The sequence below is a fragment of the Oryzias melastigma genome, linkage group LG17 (genome assembly GCF_002922805.2).
Source record: "Oryzias melastigma strain HK-1 linkage group LG17, ASM292280v2, whole genome shotgun sequence".
Lineage (NCBI taxonomy): Eukaryota > Metazoa > Chordata > Actinopteri > Beloniformes > Adrianichthyidae > Oryzias > Oryzias melastigma.
Genome location: NC_050528.1, coordinates 1073084 through 1080227, shown reverse-complemented (window position 1 = coordinate 1080227; position 7144 = coordinate 1073084). Strand labels below are relative to the sequence as shown.

The following is a 7144-nucleotide window of genomic DNA, read 5'->3' as shown; positions in this document are numbered from 1 at the left end:
GTGCCCCCCAAGGATGAAAGCTTCCTCATGCCCCCCCCCAGATTCCTCCCACGGCGCTCTGAACTCTGCCCTGCTGCTCCTAATCACCTGCAGTCTGTCGCCGTCTGCACATGCCCACACGCATCAGCGCCGCAGACACGCGCCCGCCGCCATGTGAACTCCTTCAGTGACCCACTTCCAGAGCCGGGCCGCGGCGCACGTGACGTCTCTGCAGCAGGCGCTCGTGCAGAGGAGGGAGCAGCAGGAGCATCCACTCTGACACGGAGGAGGAGACACTTCCTGAGGAACCTCTGAGATCTTATCAGACGCTCCAGCGTTTGTCTGTCGATGCCTGACATTTGGAACCAGAAGACGGAGAGGATTTTGGATTCATCTCCTCTCTGCTCCGGCTGGACGTTACACCTCCGAGGCTGAAGGCGGAGGAGTCTGACACAAACCGACACAGGAGCTCCAGCTCCTCCGCTCTGTGGTCACATGACCTCCTCACACGCAGAGACTGCTATAAATATAGATGCTGTCTCCATACATGCACACGCTGGTTTAGACGGTTGAAGGACAGAAGAAACTCATGAGATGTTCCTCACAGAAACCGACAGAGATCCAGTTCAGATCCTTGAAGATCAGAACGACAGAGAACTTAAGAACCACATCTATCATGAGAACATCCCTGAGGTCTGAACCCAGCAGGTCCACACAGGCTTGATGGGGTCTTATCTATGTGGGGGGGTCATTCCTCAGCAGCAGACCTACATGTTTGTGTCGCTGCCTTTTTCCTCACACTTCTTCATGGTATCAGCAGCTGAGTTTGAGAAGTCCAAATCTGATGGACCTACATCCACAAACAGCTGAGAGAACGTCTGCGCTTCAGCCGCTGAGGCTGGAACGAAGGAACGAACGCAGGGAGGGGTCAGAGGAGATGGCCGACGCACCCCGTCTGTATCCTGATCACTTCCTGTCTGCTTCCTGACCACTTCCCATCTGCTTCCCAATCTGCATCCTGACCACTTCCCGTCTGCTTCCCAATCTGCATCCTGATCACTTCCTGTCTGCTTCCTGATCACTTCCTGTCTGCTTCCCAATCTGCATCCTGATCACTTCCCGTCTGCATCCTGATCACTTCCCATCTGCTTCCTGACCACTTCCCATCTGCTTCCTGACCACTTCCCGTCTGCTTCCCAATCTGCATCCTGATCACTTCCCATCTGCTTCCTGACCACTTCCCATCTGCTTCCCAATCTGCATCCTGATCACTTCCCGTCTGCTTCCTGACCACTTCCCGTCTGCTTCCCAATCTGCATCCTGATCACTTCCTGTCTGCTTCGTGATCACTTCCTGTCAACTTCCCATCTGTATCCTGATCACTTCCTGTCTGCTTCCCGCCTGCTTCCTGATCACTTCCTGTCTGCTTCCTGTCAATTTCCCACCTGCTTCCTGATCACTTCCTGTCTGCTTCCTAATCACTTCCCGTCTGCGTCCTGTCAACTTCCTGTCTGCATCCTGATTACTTCCTGATCACTTCCTTTCTTCCTGCCGTGTCAAGATCTTCAGTTGAACATACTTCCTGGAGGAGCAGGTTGACCCAGAAGAAGCTTCACCCCCTCCCCTCCATGGATGACCATGGAGGAGGTGTTCATTAGCAGAAACAGCTTTGGTTCTTCTGGTTCTGGTTTTACTGGACTCAGGGTTCTGACACAGACTCTGGTGTGAAGAATTACCTCAAAAAATCATTTGTTGGAGGTCTGGAGAAGCCAAACCAATAAAAAGCCGACAGATTTTTACAGCTTTGCTTTTGTCCGATAAGCAAACGGTTTACGACATTCGTCCGACAAGAAGCTTATCGTCCTCCAGAACCGGGATCACTTTGTTTTTCCACTTTAGCCTCGACCTGAAGGATAAGCAGCAATAAAGCTGCAGAGGAACCAGACCATGAACGCTCTGACAGGTGGATGGCTAGACAAACAGGTGACGCGGGGAAACAGGAAGTAAAGCGGTCGGCACGGCGCCAAAACAAACCAGGAGACGGCAGCCGACTGTCTGCTACCCCACCCCCACCCCCACACAGAAACAAACACTCACCTCTGAGTATGGAGACAGAGAAATACCAGACACTGATAACATCACACAGACACACACAGGACACTGTGTTCAGTCACTCAACTGTTGTATCAACAGCTCTACAAAGTCCTTCCTGACTGTATTTCTTAGGCTATAAGTAAAAAAAAGTAAAATAAAGGAGAGAAACATCATTTATAAGTCGCACTTTTGGGAGAAAAGTGTAAGACTTCAGAACAATCGTCCTGAACACGATTCATACATCTAATCCATGCTTCTTCTGCTCTCTCAGAAGCCTCTTCTGCTGCTTCTTCTTCAACACATTCGATGCTCTAAGGTTGTCTAAAAACGTTTTCATGAACTACACGCCCCCGCTGGATGTGGGAGGAGTTACAGTTTTTAATCGCTCCATGTCGGGGTTCATGAGATCCTTCAGACACTCTCCCAGTAAGGTGACCTTCACCATCGACTGCAGGAGCCGCGTCTGAATGATGGCGCTTTCAGCGTTACTTCTGTTTCCGTGACCCTGTTTGACAACTTCCTGTCCCGCGAGGCGGGAAAAATAAAAAGAAGAATAAAAATGTTTTGATGCAAATCAGAAAAAAAGTCCATGTTTGTTTAGGACGATGCTTCTGCTCCTGGATTTCTGTCAATAACAAATACCGATACAAACACCTGCAACGCCCTCTAGTGGTTGTTAGAGAAAATAAATATATGAACCAACATATTTAGGGTGTTTTCAGACTAGAAAAGTCTGTTGGTTCAGATCGAGTCTTGAAGATTACGTTTGGTCTGTATTCAGACTGCCGTCTACCGGAGATTTCTGACCAAACCTTGTAAACAAAACCATGTGACTAAAGATCTCTTCACTCATTGGCCAACAGTTACGGGCAGGTCAAAATAAAGAAAGATGGAGGTGCCTTAGTTTGGAAATCCTTGCCAGGATTTTTCACTTCTTCATACTTTTTATTTTTCTGGTCGATTTTGATCATCTGACACTTTTACTGCTTCTTTGGTACGGTGGAGGCGTGCTGCACGGCGGTTACCGAGGACGCTACGGCTACGAAGGTATGCTAACAAGTGTTTGTGATATTTAGATTGTCTGCAAAGCCGTGTGGATCACGTTAAGCTGTTTTAATGAGCCCAAATTCATCATTTTAATGAGCTGCTGTGTCTCGTCGTTGTGGCGTTGTTTTAGGAGGATTCTGTTAAGGAAATATCAGGTAGGGGCGGGGCTAGTTCAGGACGGGAGTCACTTCTGGAGAAGACAACGTGACCTCATACTTTCCTTCTGCTTCCCTCCTTCAGGTTTCCATGGTGAAGCTCTCAGGCTTCATGCAGACTGCCTGCAACCTGCAGAACAGGGAACGCAGAGGCGCCAACGCATCACGCCGCTCCACGGGCGCCGTTTGTTCAAGGACCTGCCTCACGTTCACCAACAGGACAAATGAAGCCGCTGAAGGTCATCAGAGTGATGAAACTGAGGGATCCCTGTACGCGACCTACAGGACAAACTGATCGATGAGGTCAGAATGAAGCATCATTCCAAAATGCTGGAGTTCTTCTCCGAAGACGCCTTCAGATGTTCACCTGCAGCAGCACCTGAGACGGCTGAGCGCCGCCGACGTCCTTCAGGCTTTGCTCTGATTCAGAGTGAGGATTCTACCACGAATCTGTCGTTCTGTTTAACCAGCAGCTTCGTTACTCTGAAGTCGCTGTATATGTGTCAGCGGCGGTCTCCAGCAGAGACGCTCAGCGTGCGCGCTCCACTTTCCTCCCCCAGTTCCCTTACCCCCCCATCCAGAATAATTACTAAAGCTGTTGGGGCTCACCTATGAGAGTGAACACACACAAACACACACGACATCCCATCAAACGGCGGCCCATCAAACACTGATGTGGGAGGATGACGCAGTTCCTGCCAGCAAACAGACACGAGAACAAGCCACGCCCCCCCCCGGGGATGCATCCACTGAGAATGAGGCCAGTGGGGCCTTGTCGTGTCTGTAGATGACTGTACTCGTCATCTGAGCTTCATCTGGGCCACGGTGTGTGTGTGTGTACATGAAGCAGAAAGGCTGGTCCTCACTATGTAGTAACTGCAGGAATATGTGTGTGGGTATGTATATATGTGTGTGAGAGTGTTTAGGGGTGTGTGTGGGTGTGTGTGTGTGTGTGTGTGCATGTACAAAATGAAGCAGAAAGAAAGGTCCTCACTTCTCGGGAGATTTTCCTGGTCCTCACTATGTAGCACGTGTAAGAATATATGTTTTTGTGTGTGTATATGTGAGCTTTAACCCTTTAATACCGGGGAAATTTCCGGCAACAGCAAAATAACTACACAATTGACGCAATTCCAGTGGGTTCTGAAGCTGAGAAAATGGAATTTCGGCGCAAATAATTGAAATTTTAACATGTTCAATCGACACGTTTTGTAAATAGAGCCCAAATAGTGTCCTTTAACACCGGAGCTCCAGCGTTTATGTTCTTTAAATTGCTCTAACTTTTCAACCATTAACACATAATTTTAACGGTTGAAAAGTTACAGTATGTTAAAGATTTTGTGTTTAAGCGTCACCGGTGACGCCTCAGGTGTTAAAGGGTTAAAACTAAAGAGAAACTCTGTCCACTGTTTCCATGAAGTCGTCCTGAAATCCTCCAGAGTTTCAGACAGCGGTTCTGAAACAGCTGTGAGCGTCTGAAAGGACGCTCCTCGTAAAGGTCGGAGCTGCAGAGTGCAGCTGAAGCCGAGCCGGCGGTTCTCCGTGAGGAAGAACTCACGGCTGGGAAGATGAAACAAGTCGGAGAGCTTGGAGACAAGAGGGGAGTGAGGGAGGCGGGGGAGCGAGCGTTGCTAAGCAGAGTGAAAGCTGAGCGAGGCTGTCAGCACGCCAGCCACACAGAAATCACAAAATGGAGACAGGCCGACCTGCTTTCTGAGCAGCATCCACTAAAACCCTCAGAAGCTGCTCAGTTGATGTCAGAACATCCCATAATGTCCTCCTTGAGGAGGTGGGGCCTGTTCTGGGGATGTTTTTCCCTTCAGTGCCTGGCCGGCTGAGCTCCATGAGGAGGAGGAGGAGGAGCTCCTCTGCTGCTCCTCTCTGCAGGAGCAGACTCTGATTCACAAACGCCAAACGATGCAAATGCGAGCGTGACCTTCCCTCCGCTTTTTCCATACAAACTCCTGAAGTCAATTTAACCCCCGGACTCCTTCATCTGGAGGAGCAGCCGGGGTTGCGCGGCTGCGTTGGGAAATCTCATTACAGTTGAGTCAGAGCTCTAAGCGAACACACCTGGTCGAAGATCAAACAGGTGATAAATCGAGGAGCAGCGTGGAGCTCCGTGACTCATGCAGCAGGACGGCGGCGGCGGTGGGTGGAGGACCCCCTCCTCCTCCTGCCGTGCATGTGCGACCCCCTGACTGCCGGAGGAGCGCAGACGCATCCTCGGCTGCATCCTGTGACTCATCCGTCTGATTCAGCACGCCGTCAGCCTCTGAAAGACTCCGGTCTGTCTTCAGGTGTGAGCCGCTCCGCTTCACTGCGTTTCAAATTGGAGGTCGGCTGTCTGCTGCGACCCCCCACCCCACCCCCCGCCCCCCTTAGCACCGCTGGAGTGAAGCAGTGAGTCACTGCGGCGGTGCAGGCCGGCGCCGCCATCCGGCTCAGATGAATGCCCGTCATTGCAGAGCGGCCCAGTCACAGCAGCAGGTTCGGGGGGGGCAACGTGAAACCGCGGCGGCGCTGCGGTCTCTGAAGGGTAAAGTCAAGGTTAATAAAGCTCTGGGGGGGGGGCACGTTTCCCCAGCAGCAAAGCTGTTGGAGTAAAAGCTGCAGCAGGAGGAGCGACGAGCTTGAGGGGCAGATAAGAACCGACCCCCCTGGTTCCTCTGGGATGGCGAGGAGCATCACCTGAGCCCCCGCCACCGTCAACAACCAGATTCTGCATTTGAATAAAGAAGAGCTCTCACTCGTCTGCCGGTCAGAGTGCTGCGAACTGTGAGGAGCAAAGCATGCTGGGAAACCACAGGGATACACCTGAGCGAGCCCCTCCCCCCAGTGATGTGATGTAACAAGGCGGCGTGTTTGCATGTGAGCGCCATGATTCCCATGAGCGCCAGCGCGGTAGGTGGGAATAACAGCTTGAAAAAAACATCAGAACGGAGAAGCGTGGCGCCTCCATCAGCCAGCCTCAAGGTCACGGTCCGACCGGCGCCCTCAGGGTCAGGCCCTCAGGCCGTCACGCCACCGGCATCTGATGATGGGTCTCGTCAGAGCTCAGAGACGCAAATTTCTGCATTTTGATTTGGTGAAAAATCCAATCCAGCCAAAAGTAACGGCGCTGCTCCGCCGGGCAGCCACTGAGCGGTGCAGAGGGTTCGATTCCTGCGTGTGGACGCCATGTTGGAGGAAGGACCTCCAGGTGACCTCAGGAGACGCTTTAATGCAGAAGTGTCCAACATGTTTTCCAGCCAACCTCCAATTGAAGCTCCTGATGGCCAAACACACCTGATCAGGTAATCAGCAGCAGATACGGCAGGATTCTGGAAAACCAGAAGGCGGCCCACAGGGACTTCCTGTTTATGTTTGGGGGCGTGGCCTGTAGCATGTCATGTGGCATTGAGAATATTTGTTCCTTTATACAGTGATTATTCAGCGCTGCCACTGGGGGAGGGGCCAGAGAGGAGCCTCTAATGCAGAAGCAGTCTCTGCGCCGGCTGCAGGACCGTCTGTCTGCGTGCAGCTGCGCCGGTCCGTGTCCAGCTGCGCCGGCTGCAGAACCGTCTGTCTGCGTGCAGCTGCGCCGGTCCGCGTGCAGCTGCGCCGGCTGCAGAACCGTCTGTCTGCGTGCAGCTGCGCCGGCTGCAGGACCGTCTGTCTGCGTACAGCCGCTCCTGCAGACCCTGCAGCTCGTCTTCATCTGAACAGCTGACTCAGCGCAGACGTGCATCATCTGCTCAAACTGCTTCCTCTGCTCATGTTTTGACTCCTGGGGGCGGGGCTGACTGTTGGCAGAGGCTCCTCCCCTCAATCTGGAAAGCTAAATTCTTGCTGCTGGCATGCAAACACACTGTGTGTGTGTGTGTGTG

The 7144-nt window shown here is 52.1% G+C and overlaps 1 protein-coding gene across 3 annotated transcripts in view; it reads right to left on the bottom strand.

Moving 5' to 3' along the window:
* Window positions 1-7144, bottom strand: part of skila (SKI-like proto-oncogene a) — a 20956-nt gene that overhangs the window by 8199 nt on the left and 5613 nt on the right. The window lies entirely within an intron of this gene.